The sequence below is a fragment of the Oratosquilla oratoria genome, chromosome 3, assembly GCF_046742065.1.
Source record: "Oratosquilla oratoria isolate Oo_2021 chromosome 3, ASM4674206v1, whole genome shotgun sequence".
Taxonomy (NCBI): Eukaryota; Metazoa; Arthropoda; class Malacostraca; order Stomatopoda; family Squillidae; genus Oratosquilla; species Oratosquilla oratoria.
In genome coordinates, this window is record NC_134779.1 from 33,044,742 (window position 1) to 33,060,520 (window position 15,779).

Here is a 15,779-nt window from a genome sequence, read left to right on the forward strand (position 1 = left end):
TGAATTTAAAAAAATTCCGATATTTTCCTTTTTCCCTACAAATGTTAAAGAACGTCAAAGTGGCAATAAATAAATAAATAAAAATCGCTGCCGAGCGAGGTAAGTCACGCATGGCATCAAATAACTAAAGACATTTGATTAAAATATTTCACAAATGCTTATGTTTACATCTTGACGCGCGCGCACATACACACACCAAAAGTACTTTTCCAGCACATAGGACAATTGCTCCGTCAAGCGGGGGTACTTTTGACAGGTGTAAAGTTGATCCCATAAAAAAATTGTGGTCAACTTTACGCCACCAGTCAAAATCTTCCTTATCCGCGCACACTGAGCATTAATATCAACATCCATTCACAATTACTTAAGGAAAATAACAATATTAATAATTACAATAATAATACCTATCAATTCTATACACCAAGGGCAATTTCACTCCGGTCCACCCCCCTTTCCTTCCTCTCCTCTTAGCTCCTCATGGATGAGGGGTCATCCCTGTATCCCGCCCACAGCCCTGGGCCAGAAGCAATGCAGCAAGACAAAGCACATTACAAAGGAGGAGCATGCCGACAAGAGACCTTTTGGTCCATAACTAGGTCGGATGCGAAAAATCATAAATGATATAAATAATATAACAAAATTAAATAAATATGTAAATTTAAATAAAAAGCAGGTAAATAGTTAATAATAATAAATGGACAGATAAATAATAATAAATAAATAATAATAAACATTACATTCTTTTGTTATGTTATATGTACCTCTAGATTGTACGTTCGGTGACGAAATTGCTTTCCTCTCAAGTGAATAAAATTGCCTCACGACAAATAGAATCAACACGGGACACACTTGTGACCTGGTTGACCGTTTCAAAACTTGGCGGTCGTCTAACCAAGGTCAACTTCAAACAAAGGTCAGTAAATATCAGCTAAGTCCAGTGAAGGCCAGCAGGTCATGAACATACGAATGACGACTTAAAATTTACTAGAGATAAATAAATAATGATAACAATAACAAGAATAATAACAATGATAATAACAATAACTGCCACTCCGATTATATGTTCCCTAACGTTAAAAAAGACGGTTATTTAAGGTATCAAAATTAAAAAAAAAATCGACTTTGTGGAAAATTTCTTTGTCCCCCGTCGATTAAAGTCGTCTGGTAAAATAATTAAATCAATCACTTCTGTATATCAATTAATTGTTGCCTAACGTTTCATTGAAGGGAAAATCCGCAACCCCACTGAAGCCGCCAACAATCCAAGGCTGAAAGTAGTTGGGATCAGTTGCCGGTTCAGCTCCTAATCCGGTGACCGATTACCAGCCCCTCAGGGTTGCACCTCCTGAATGGAGAAGGGGTTGATGGGTCTTGAAAATGGGCAGCTTTGCTGTCCCTGTTGCAGGAGCACCATATACAGGTACCCTTCATTGCCTTATACGTCCTTTGTGTGTCAAATCTCACAACGAATTCGTGCCTAGCGCCTTCCATCCCTAATTGTATTCAATCATTTGTTGTCTGCCACCAGATTCTCATTATCTTCGTCAAACCCTGTCAGTACTTTGCATAATTCCTCCCATACCCTATGCTACTTCATCTTGTATCATAAACCCAGCCGGACTATTCGAATCGCTTCTGAAGAATCCTCTTGACAACGAAAGGGTACTATTTGATAACGTCGTCCTTAGTTTTGGAAGTCGTCGGTTGAACTTGGGGTACATGACGTCACCCGACACGTGACTCACTCCGATTTCAAAATATTCTAAATATGTTTCATAAATCATAACGCGACAAGTATCAGTTACGTACGGACCTTTGGAACTAAAATTATAGTTTTACGTAACGGTATGAACTCTCCAGTTGATGTTTTATGGCATATAAAATTCAAAATGTCTTTTTATTTATTCTCGTCTCTCAAAGTCAAACAATCTTTTCCTCGTTCTGGATGTATAAACATAAGTTACACGTTAGTTGCTCTCAAGTTGAACGATAAACGAGCGTGTGAAGTAACGTGCACCACCAATTCGCGGCTTTTAGATCTCAATGTACTCTTAACACCCAAGGCATCTTCCCTATTATTTCCATTCAAGACAATGCCATGCCACACTAAAGCACGAACACACTTCGTATTCGTAACAGAATCGATACACTACACATGTACTTTATGAAACACCTTGCTATCACAATAATAATCACAGGTTGACTGAGTGCGAGAACCAAAACCGCCACACGTCTTCTCACGTTCGAGGCAGATAACACACTGTCGAGGTGGCTGGAGCCTGGTCCCTTCAGGTTCAGCGTGCAGCTGTCTGTCTCCTCCTCCCAACGTACCCTCCAGCCTACCCCCTCCCCCCCCTCAATGCCCCTGATTGAATGGATACCCACCCCTAGGGTGATGTAGGCAACATAGGATCTAATTCCTACTCGTTAGCATATCATCGAAAACAATATTCTACAATGAAGATTCGTTACACAAATGAAAACTGACACTATTAGACGACTCTGGCGAGACCAACTTTTTGGCGGGTATGATGCCAACGACTCAAATTTTGCGAATCCATAATATTCGATAGCATTGTATTCATTATTCACAGCCTTCAGGGTATGAATGCTGGGATGGATCCAAAAGATAGGGGGGGGGGTGATGTTTACACACACCACAGGTTGACAGTTACGTGTTGCAACAACACTGATGTATGAAATGTTTTTGTTTTATTTTTCGCGTCAGACACATTACATTATTTGCGGCAGTGGCGCCGACACTGCTCTCGTAATGGTGAAAAGTGTTAGACAATACAAGTAAGACGAGTTAACTGCGACTCCAGTAACATTGTAATAGGTGATAAAAAAAACTAATAACAACGATAATGATACTAATATAAATAATAATTTCATTTGAATAGTGATTACGCACAAAATATTCAAATTTTGGCCTGAAATATATATAAATTTTTTTTCATACAAATTGGGGTGGTCTGCACTGACAAAAACGACTGAATTTCTCAACAGAATATGCCTAGTACCTATGACCATACATAATGAGTACTGCGTGGTGATAAATACATATTGTGCAATATCTTTATTACTACTCACTGTATTTTGCAACTGTAGAACACGTATTTTACTGCACATAAAAGACAAATACAATGTAACAAGGCCAAGAATTGATACTGGTAAGTCAGAATATAAATCATGTATAAAGGAACAAGTCTTATTAGATAACACATGGTGACAGGAGTTGATAGACGAAAAGAGAAGGAACGAATGTTGGTAGAGTGAAATAATGAGACGTACAGGGATTGATGTCAAGTTGAATGTTAGTGTATTGTTATTATTATTATTACTAGTAGTATTGTTACATATATTTATATTTATCTTTATTTTACTACTATTATTTTTTAACTGGGAAAGAGTTGAGTCTGGAAGAGGGCCACGGCCTGTTTAAAATTGGAATAGAAAATGTGAGACTGAAGCATGTGGAGAGTTGAATTTTCGGGTTCACATGTAGCAGTGAACGGAGGAATGGACGTGGAGGTGGCGCACATAGTGAGCAAGTAAACGTCTGGATGGAATGAAAAATGTCACGAAAATTTGTCATTTGGAGATGAATGCAAATAAATTATTCCATAAAGGAGTGATTGTACCCACGGTGCTACATGACGCGGAGACTTGAACACAAGGAAGACAGAAAGGAAGATTCTGGATGTTTTCGAGTTGAGGAGTTTGAGAAATGTGGTCGTTGTCACGTGACTGGATAGTGAGAGATGTGGAGATGAGGCAGTCAAATGAGGCGGGAAGAGGCTATTAGACAGGGTAAAACGGTGCTTTGGTTTTAGCACATGAGAAGAATAACCACGGGGAAACTAGCAAGGAGACTGTGTAACCAAACTCGAGAGAAAGACCGAAAAAGAGACGAGTGGATGGGGTGAAGGGCTCCTTGGTATGTCTGTCGAGCAGGGAGGTGAGGGTACAAAAGATTGGAGTAGTTATGGGGGACAGTGAACAAGTCAAGAGGTGATTCAGGCCAAAGCGATGTTCTCATATTGTATCTTTGAGTGGGGAGAGGTTGCCATGTGGTGCTGGGTCATCCTGTGAAAGAGCTGTGCCTCGCTGCATTGTTTTTGACTCCAGCAGTGTGGTAGGAGCAAGGGATGACCCTTCTTCTTCAAGATGTTGGGACGAGAGGAGTGGTCAAACAAGTTTAATTTATGATGTGTGCATTTCGACCAGGTCCTCCTTCCTTTTAAAGGGAAAAGTGTCTTTCGTACACTGTACCTTTGCTGTAAAACTTATGATTTATAAATCTATCAAGTCTCAGTAAAAAAAAAAAAAAAAAAAAAAAATCGCTGGTATATACAGTGGGTGATCAAGGAGGCCATTGGGTCCCTCTCATATATCATGTGAAACGAGTGAGGTTAATCGCTATTCACGTCACATCCTATTCCACTGATCTGGATGAAACCCAAAGATCAAGCAAGACTGTTACATCTACCTTGCGAGTACAAAAGTGATAAAAAAAAGTGAAATATCCTTATCTACCGTCTGCAGTGAGATTATTTCTTCTTAAAGGCGAATAACTTCTAAATTCTTCACAGCACAGAATTTCAACTGACGACACATCAAGCTCTGTTGAAGACTACCACCAGGAAAAATAAAATAAAATTTCCAGCCCAACATCACTGGCTACATGTTCTTCCAGTTTTTGGTCACAGGATCTGAACAAATTTGTTTGTGATTTGAACTTACAAATTCAACTCGACCTTCAACAAACCACTTCACATAGAGCAACATTTCATCTTCCTCCCCCCCGCTCTCCCTCTCTCTCGTTTCAAATCTATTCTTAAACAAAACAGCAGATCACGTGCTATCCTCCTTAAGACGTCATCACACTGGGCTAATTCCCCCCCCTCCCCGACTGTTGGAGCAAATGTGCAGCCCGCAGTTTTAGGGAAGATAACTGATATGTTTGAGGAAAATAATTTTCCTCCAGCATATCAAATGGCAATCTATGTAAATTGTCGAGAAAAAACAAAATAGCCATAGTAACCTTAAGGTGGAAATTGTTCTGGGGGTGGGCGGTACCGTAAATTAATCAGAGATTGGAGGAAATATCCACCAGTGTGATAACTACTCCCAGGTGACATACCTTAAAGGACATGTTTGAGCTAAACCCAGGCGATTTCATGCATTTGATGGACGATTACTAAGAATGATTGAGGCGAAGCTGACTGACGTCACAGGTACTTGGTTTAATGACCTACCCATCTACCCCATCCACATCACCAGGACGTCTTTTTCTTAGCAAGACCTGTCTGTCGTCGGCCTTGCTACGTTATCCGCTTTAAAGCACAAACATAATCGTCCTTCCCGAGTTTCCTCTCTCCCACCAGGCAGCCACGATGGACCCTTCCGCTTGGCCCCTACAGAGGTGAAGGGAGAAAACGAAAGATGCGGACAAAGTACGCAGACTCTACATCGACGAGAAACCCCACGCGAGAATGCTAAAGTTATGCCTTAATTTTTATACAAAATTTTTAAGTTTGTTTTGGTATATTTCGGGGAGTGGGATGCATTTATTATTAAAGGGTAACGCTTGAAATTCCCCTCCTGCAAGAGGTCACGGGGTAAAAATGTGCGGAGAGGGAGGAATGGAGAGAGAGAGAGAGAGAAATATATGGAGGGAGAGAGATGGAAGAGAGTAGAGAGTGAGAAGACGGGGATTTGTTTAATTCATTCAATATCTAGATTGTCTATAGCCTGAAATGATAAATACACACACACACACACACACACACACACATATATATATATATTTATATATATACATATATATATACATATATATATATACATATATATATATATATATAAAGCAAAATAATGTCGTAGCACATTGGTAAAATTAAACTAATGACCCATTTTCGGAAGAGGATCACAGATAGTGATCGAAATATACAGATCTCTTTACTTTCGCCTATTCATCTCCTAAAGTGGCTCATTAGTATATATATATATATATATATATATATATATATATATATATATATATATATATATATATATATATACGGGACCTGAATAACGAGTTGTGATATTGTCCCAAATAGATAGAAACGCTGTCTAGAACGACGAAGTACCAGGTAAAAAGTCTTTTAAACTTTGGTAAACTCGATCTACTTGTCGAAGTGCTACTTTCCGGTACGTATAATATGGTCACATCCACCGAGCCAGGTCAGTGCAATGCAAACTATGACCTTATGCATTGCTATTGCTCGTCCCTACATTTACTTCATTGTCGTCTCTTTCCTGTAGCTGTAGGCCCATAGGGGTCCTTCCCACTGCCACCAGATGTCTCCACTACCATCAATCATGTGCTCTAAGAACGATATAGAGCTCAGAAGCCGAGAAAAATAAAAATACTAATAATAAATAAACATATAAATAATAATAATAAAAAAAAATAAAAAAATAAACATGCATATGTCATTTCCTTGATTGATCATGTCATTACGTATCATTCCTGCTTTGTATCCGATCATTAAACATCTACAGTTATATGATGAAAACTTGTTTTACTTATTGAAATATATATATTCTGTTTGTAATGAACATGACCGCTTCTCCAACTCTTCCCTCGTTCCAGCATTACCGGGACGCTGAGATTTTATATTTATTCACGAGTTAACTTCATTACAGAACAACATAACCAAATGTATTTAGCAAGACTTGTATTCTGTATCACTATATTTAACCTGTGTACATTTGACCAAGTACCAAGACATGCCACCCCTGAAGCGATGTCAACCGTTCATTCTACATAATAACCCCTTGACTTATGATTTGCTGTGCAGCTTTTTGTTTTCAATTTCTTTATTGAAAGTTATTATAATCACGAGGGGACAAGGAGGGTCACTATGTAAATGAAGTAGGGGTAAAGAAACTGGCTGTCGGGACATGCTGTGGTGGTGCTGTGCCTTACTGCATTGCTTCTGATCCGGGCTGATCGGTGACGGCCCTTCATCTACAAGGAACAGAGATTATATATATATATATATATATATATATATATATATATATATATATATATATATATGTATATATATATATATATTGTGAAGGGGGTACATGGCCTGCTATTTTCCTTGTGAGAAGCGGGGTGGGGGAGAAGCATTTCAGTATATAAATAAACTATTACTAAATTTAAGTTAACATACCGGTTTTAATTCGCGCTGAATTATTCCAACCTATCTTATTCACTTCTTTTAATCCTAATGGGACTTCGGGAGTGAGAGTTGACCCTTAATTCATGGCTTAAAGTGCAGCAACATCACGTATGCATGCGCGGGTGGGGTGAGAGGGATCGCCGGGATTCCTGGCAACCTTCAATCCAATATCATAATTTATTAAACACAGTACATAATGGACCAAGAGGGAGTGAAATAAAAATGAATAAATACCCATATTAATAATGATAATAAGAAAATAAGAGGAGAGGGTGAGGAAGAACATGGAAGAAAAGAATATGAAGATGAAGAAGAAAAAAAATCCAGCTGACACCGTGTCACAGAAATAAACAAATGCAACAGAAAACAATAAAGTCAGAACTTATGTCACCAATTTTGCGAGGCTTCGATCCTTCGCTTCTGCATGAGGGTGCCACGAAGGTGAATAAAATCGCCTGGCGACAGCAAAAATGTGAGTACCACCCATCACGGAAGGGGTTACAACCCTTTTGCTATCGAGGAAAGGGGGATTTCCATCATGATTAAATCGCATTACAGTAACCTATATAAGTGGGAGACAGACACCTAAAATTTACTATCGCAACTTAAAAAAAATATATAAAGGCCATTTTTCTTTCGCTTTGTATGGAATTTAGAGTTTTATGTATTCTTGTTGGCAAAAATGTATTTCATCTCTCTTAAAGTCGACATACGTGTTTGTCTGCAGATATGTAAATATATCTGAGGAACACAAACTAAACATATTTACTTCCAATTGAAGAAGTGCATAGAAAATGGGGTCAGATCTACCGCAAATAATTGGTCTAGACAGATGGTTATTTTGATCTATTATTGTAATCACATACGCCTTCGAAAGAATTGTAAACAATTGAAAAATATGTAAACATGAAATGATTATGTTTAATTTCATATTAATTTCTGATATTCACGACTCTATATTTTCACACATTTTCAAAACAAGTCTACTCATAACTGATCAGAAAGTCGTCTCAATCTACGCATGACGTCACGTGGAGCCGTGGGGGGGAGGGAGTCTTCCAGCCAGCCAATCAACGGGCGGCTTGCGCAGCGCGCGTGTCGATGGAGACTGAGGTCCAATCAGTCATCGATTACTTATGACGTCAGGCGAGGAACGCATTGCCAGATTTTGTCTGACGGTTATAATTTTGTTTTTGTCTCTATTTGTAAATGGTTGATGGCTATCATCATTTGCTTGAAGACGGATGTCATTCAAAATCCTCCAATACTACTCGATAAAATAAGAACACAAGAACATAATGGATAAGATTGCAAGATGCCATAAGGTATTTTGCTTGGCAGTTTCATGTCTATCAGCACTTATGACGACTATCCTTAGTTATCCAACTTCTTAGAACAACCAGTTACTTCAGCGCTCATTGCATGGTAACTAAGTCTATTCCATTCGTCAACCACTCCATTGGTGAACCATTCTTGCCATTTCCTTCTTTGACCTATTTTTCTTTTTAATCTATATAATTTACGACGAGTCCTGCCCTGATGTGCTAATATGAGGACCTTGTCTGCATCACTCTTGTCACTTAGTTAGCCAGAATAAGATATATCAAGACGACCGAAGCCGTGAGAAGGGCGAATGCGTAAATCAGAGTACCAGACCGCATGCAGAGCTAAGATTAAAAGATTTAACCGTTAGTTTTTGCGTCAATATGATGATTTTAGAGTACATGATACACTTTCCTCTATAGTATTTATTTTACAGTTAGATAATTTTCTTGAATCGATAAAAAAGTAAAATATTTTGAATTTCATGTGATGAAAATATCCGTGTGGGACAAAACATCTGCTTGTGACTGTGCGCGGTTACAGCCTTGCTCTCTGTGTAGATGTGAACAGAAGACATGGCGATAATGTGATCTGTATCTGCGGAAATGGAATTCTCACTTGGCGTTCGTTGAATGGCAAGGCATCAATAGACATCAGGCAACAGGGACGTTGCCTGGCTGAGGAAGATGTGGCGGCAACGGAAAGAGAGGAAGAAAACGGAAAAGAAAGAGCAAGTGAAGGCTGATGCTAAGCACAAAATGAACTAGCAATTTTGTCACAGATAAGATAAATAACAAAGATGGAGAAAGTCATGATGAAAAATAATGTAGGGTAAATATGGGAATTTTATATACTTGAACCTTAAGCCTGACTACTGAAAAAGTAACGAAAACAGAAAGAAAACACATTCATAGATATTTGAATCCTTTCTCGCGGATAGGAGCGAGAGGTTGAGCATATATACTCAAGACTACCTTGGAAAAATACGAAAAGGAGTCCCTAATCTCCTCATTTCGCTCCTTTTACCTTTCACGACATACAAGGGAACACTACGGCGAGATTCTTGTCTTTAAGTTTGTATTAATCACCTTTTTTTATTTGCATTACAAATAAATGCGTCGATATCTTGCAACTTTCCCAAACGTACAAAGGTCGTTGATGGTAGGAAAAAGTGGATAAAATTTCCCTTGAACAACTATCATATATAAACGAAATAGTGTACATGCGCTTAATGACACATGTATGATGACACTCTTTGGGCGATTACAAATTGTGAATATCATGTAACCAAAGACACATTTCCCCCCACATGTGTCCACTTGGGCGTTTGCTTACCTGCAATTATATACATTGGTTGGTGTGTTGGCAAATTATGTTTCCTGTGTGCCGTGTATATGGTACAAACTCGACTGCAACTTATCTTCCCGGGAGGATTAAACCACGTTGTGTTTCTACATGTTTATTCTACTACCCAAACTTGCTACAGACTCGACCTCGCGCGGGAAATGCCCGTGGAAATGTAAACGATACTCACTAATTTGTAGATGGACAAAACAATAAAATGTTCTTACATAATATTATAGGAATGCATACGATATCTTCAGACTTACATATCTATCAAACATAATTCTCGTTAATAATAAAATAAAAGCAAGGAATTAGAATGTTGTCTGCTGATAAAAAATAAAACGAACACTACTTTTTACCGTTCAACAAAGAGAAAGACAAGGGAAACATCATGACAGCAAATTTCTTTGATTTGTTACATTTGTACTATAGAACCGTGCATGTCAACAGTACATTTTAATAAAAAAAAAAATCTACATATGGGAATCCTAATTCATGTTAATTCCTGGACGCTGTGGTCACATTTTGTTATTTAAAATTGCGATGCTATTTTTTGATACCATAGTTTTCAAGCTCACCTGGCAGTCTGTCTCATGCTAAGATGGGGGACCTTTTGTGATGGAAAATAAAAAACACTGGTCGCATGATTTAGGATTAAGGAAAGTTAAGAAATTGTGTAAACGTACTCACCCCAGGATTTACTTAGAACTTGATTAGCCCAAGCTAAAACCACAAGCGAATTTGAAATTAGTTATGATAGTGGAAGGCATAGAAGAGTGTATCTCACGAGTGTATTTCTTTTATATTATATCATAATTTGGTAAAAACAATTAGGCAAATGCACACACGTGAGAAAATAATAAAGAAATACAACATGCTCAAACTCTTGCTGCAGTCACTGAATAACAAACAATTGCGCTTTGCTCTTTCATTCTTTTTCGAAACGCTCAACAGAAATAAAAATAAACCCTAAAAATAGAACAACGTTATTCACTAGGAGAAATAACCGCTGAGGAAATCTTCTAGAACAATAAGCACGTCGAAACAAAGTAAAATTTTCCATTTCTTACTTGGAAAACCGTTATGGAGGAAGAATGGGACAGCCAACGAAGAATCCAGAGGTTGCCTAAATTGAATAACTTTTCCCCTCTCGTCACTTTGAGTCCAATAAAACTATAGTTAGACGAAGCATTTCGTAGATTTTCACTTTCTTGGGGGACTACATTTCGAACATTTAATTAACAAGTATTCTTGTAGACATTTGATGAACTTGGCTTCTATTTTTTAATAAGATCTTAAGAATATTTCAGAAACTTAATTAGACTTAAATTTATACACATACACATATATGATAATTACCAAATATTTCTCAAAAACTATATAACACAAAAATCCCAAGAAATAAGAAAAATCCACTCAAAGACAATGCACATACAAGGAAGGTTATACATACATACATACATACATACATACATACATACATACACACCTCTCATGGCGCTGTGGTTAGAGCTCTGGCCTGCCACTACGGAGGTCCGGGTTCGATCCTCGCCCGGGGCTGAAATAATATCAGTATCGCAGCGCTGAGGGGTGTTACTCCAACTCTCGTGGGCGGGGAGTTGGGGGTGTGTGTGTGTGTGCAAGGTCATAGCATTACCCATAGATCGGACCTACGAGCTCTGAGCTCTCTTCCAGGAGGGAAATAGCTGTCGATCACGAGTCCAATACGTGATCCAAAGACCAAGTGAATACAAGTGAATACATACACGCATGCATACATGCACACATACATTATATACACATATATATACACATTCTCGCATACACACGTACATACACACACATGCATGGATACATACATACATAAATACACACATACATAATGTGCATACATACACACATTCAACTAGAAGAAAGCAGCTAGAGAGCATTCATACATACACATATACATACATACATACATACATACATACATACATAGACGGGACACCACGAGCATAACTCCTCTTCCCGTAAAATACAGCTAGGTAAATACATATATAGGTACATGTATACACATACATAATACGTATACACACACAGACACACACACACACAATATATATATATATATATATATAATATATATGTGTATATATATATATATATATATAATATATATCATATATATGTGGATATATATATATATATATATATATATATATATATATAGATATATATATACACACACATCCATATCAAGACATCATCAGGACAGAGTGAAACATGAAGGCAACAGCAAGTACATAAGGTGAGCGTCAAGTGGGGAGAAGATTCAAGTCGACGTACTTCCCGAGGGTTCCCGATCACATACTGCCAAACAAATTCCCCAATAAAAATGTATTCTTTTCAATCCCAATTATATTCATGTGTTTTTATGGTAATTTGACTTACATTCTCTGGAAAGAGGAAGAGTGTGGGGGTGATCTATTAGAGGTATTCAAGTGGGCAAGGGCTTTAACAAAGCTGATGCAGGCAAGGTCATCATGTTAAGACAAACGGGGAGGATTCGGAAATGGGCGAAAATTTGTTTACCAAGCGAGTGGTTAACGAATGGAGTAATCTTATTAATCATGTAGTAGTGAACGTTGAAACAAATGTTTATTTTAAGAGAAGATGAGAAAATTCTATGGATAGGAATGACAGGTGATGAGGGACATGGAACTGCCTAGTGTAGGCCTTATGGTCTCTCGCAATTCAAATTCTTATGTTCTTATTACTCATGACGATTTTTTTTTCTTTTTTTTTTTTAAATACTCGCGGCCTTGCTGTGGACGTGCTGTGTCTTGCTGCACTGCTTCTGACCCAGAGCAACGGGCGAGATGCAAGGGTGACCCGTCATCCAGGAGGAGCCAAGATAAGAGGGAGGGAGGGGGTGGATGGAAGTGGAGTATGTAGGGGATGGAATGGGTGGGAGTGGACTCATGCCTTTGACTTTGGCTACCTCCCTTGTAAGGGGGAAAAAGTCCTTAGTATATGCGAAATTTGAGAACAACACCACATTATCATCATGATCAAGATCATCATCATTTTAATCATCCTCCTCCTCCTCCTCCTCCTCATCATCATCATCATCACCACCACCACTATCATCATCATCATCATCATCATCGTCATCACCACCACCACTATCATCATCATCATCATCATCATCATCATCATCATCATCATCATCATCATCATCATCATCGTCATCACCACCACCACCACCACCATCATCATCATCATCATCATCATCATCATCATCATCATCATCATCATCATCATCATCATCATCATCGTCATCACCACCATCATCATCATCATCATCATCATCATCATCATCATCATCATCATCATCATCATCATCATCATCATCATCATCATCATCATCATCATCATCATCATGATGGACAAGGGAGAATGTGTGTGTGCCATCATAGAAATACACAAAATATAACAAAATGGACAACATATCCTGCCCCAATCCTCCATCCTCCTTTCCTCCCTTCCTTCTCCTCCTCTCTCCTTCGCCCTTTCCTCCATCGTCCCTCCTTCCCTCCCCTCTCCTTCCTCCTTCCCTTCCTCCTTCCTCCTTCCTCCCCTCTCTCTCAGTCGCTTCTTCCCTCCCTCTTAGCCTCCATCCTCCTTTCCTCCCCACCCCCTTCCTCCTTTCCTCCCTCCCTCCCTCCCTCCCTCCCTCCCTTTTTCGTCCCCCTTAAGTCCCACCCACAGGGGTGACGAATGGCAGGAAGGAGGTAGGGAAGGAAGGGAAGGAGGGAAGGGGAAAGGAAAGAGGAAGAGCAGGAGGAAGGACAAGAGGACAGGGGAAGGGAAAGAGGGGAAGGAGGAAGGAGAGGAGGAAGGACAAGAGGACAGGGGAAGGGAAGGAGGGGAAGGAGGAAGGAGAGGAGGAAGGGAAGGAAGGAAGGAAGGAAGGGCGGGAGGAACTGGAGCGGGAAATGAAGGACGGGGGGGGGGCGAATGGGAGTTTTGTTGCGTGTCAGGGAAGGGATGTGACGTCACAGACTTAATGGAGGAGTGGAGGGGGGAGTGGAGGGGGAGTCTCCCTGCCTCATGTGGAGGTGGAAATGGAGTTGTGCGCTCCCTTTGTGGGAAGGGGGGGGGGCTAGTAGTCGAGCCCCCTTGTGTGTGTGTGTGTGTGTGTGTGTGTGTGTGTTATGCTGTCGTCAAGACTACGAGAGAAGAACCTTAAACAACCGCATATGAATAAAATCGCCTGCCGACAGCCAGGAAACAGCCTTATTTTGCTTAAAAAAAATAAAACGCTAACTCAGCGGTGAGAGCCAGCCAAGTCCGACTGCTGTGCCTTTAAGCGACGATTGAGCTGTGCCTCGCTGCACTGCCTTTGATCGGAGAGGGAGGGCGGGGACGGGGATGACCTTTGGTGTTAGGATTGGTGGTGCGCTTTCTTTTTTATGGGGGGGGGGAGTGGCTACCCCTTTTATAAGGGAGATAACGCCATTGGTACATTAATGTAATATTATATATATATATATATATATATATATATATATATATATATATATATATATATATATATATATATTTATATTGTGTTATGTCGCCCTGGCTGTTCAATCTTGACATGGATGGGGTGGTGCGAGAGGTGAATGCAAGGGTAGTGGGTCAGGGGTTGGAGATGATTAAAGAAAATGGAGAAAAGCGGGAGGTGACCCAGTTGTTGTTTGCTGACGACACTGCGCTTGTAGCAGGATCAGAGGAGGGATTGAGGAAGTTAGTGACAGAGTTTGAGAAGGTGTGTGAAAGAAGGAAGCTGAAGATAAATGTGGGCAAAAGTAAGGTGATGAGATGTACAAGGGGAGAGAGTGACAGCAGGCTGGAAGTGAGCATTAAGGGCGAAAGACTGGAGGAAGTGGATAGTTTTAGATACTTGGGTGCGAATGTGGCAAGAAAGGGAGGAGTGGGGTTGGAGGTAGAATGTAGATTGAGAGAAGCGAGTAAATGCCTTGGTGGATTGAAAAATGTAATGAGAAATAGACATCTGGGAATGGATGCTAAGAGGAGGTTATATGAAGAAGTGATTGTGCCAACAGCATTGTACTGGGCAGAAACATGGAACATGAGAGAGGAAAAGAGAAGGAGTTTGAATGTGTTTGAGATGAGGTGTCTGAGCAGTATGATAGGGGTTACTAGGCTTGATAGAGTGAGAAATGAGGAGGCGAGAAGGAGAACAGGGGTGGAAAGGGAACTGAGAGATAGGGTTGATGAAAGAGTATTAAGATGGTTGGGACACATGGAAAGAATGAGTGAAGAAAGATTAGTAAAAGAAGTGTGGAAGGCAGAGGTGGAAGGAGTGAATATGAGGGGACGTCCTAGGATGAGATGGATGGATGGGGTGAAAGGGGCATTACAAAAGAGAGGAATGTCTGTGGAGGAAGGACGGGAGAGGACAGAGGATAGGGGTGAATTGAGAGGGGTTGTGTATAGATGATGCTGTGATGCATGAGGGTGAGTGGGTGGGGGATGGGGGTGAGGAAGTATGTATGAGTAAAATATATATATATAATGTGTGTGTGTAAACTTGATTTCTTCAGCATCGGGTCAAACCCCAGTAGGACGTCCTATAAGGTGGGGGAGGGGGTGGGTGGGGGGCTGATTCCCCTTTTCCCCCTCTTCCCCCTCCCCCTCCCTTCCCAGAGGCAGTCTCACTCGTCCGCGCGCTCGTTAAGGAAAATTGTAATTACCTTTCGTTTTCATGTAGAACAATTTGGAAAGGGCGAGGTAATTCCCTTGATACGTTTTAGTCCTCTTGTTCTGCACCTAGGGCATGCTAAATCATAACTATCATCTTCATTGTTCCGGTTGTTGTTGTTGTTGTTGTTG

The 15,779-nt window shown here is 39.9% G+C and overlaps 1 long non-coding RNA gene across 2 annotated transcripts in view; it reads right to left on the bottom strand.

Annotated features, from left to right (window-relative positions):
* Window positions 1-2,293, bottom strand: part of LOC143021339 (uncharacterized) — a 73,133-nt gene extending 70,840 nt beyond the window's left edge. Inside the window, exon 1 of one of the 2 annotated variants that reach the window (XR_012965986.1) lies at window positions 2,174-2,293. This is a non-coding gene — a long non-coding RNA (uncharacterized LOC143021339). The remainder of the gene's footprint in view (window positions 1-2,173) is intronic. The other variant, XR_012965987.1, reaches the window with a different exon arrangement.
* Between the last annotated feature and the right edge of the window lie 13,486 nt (window positions 2,294-15,779).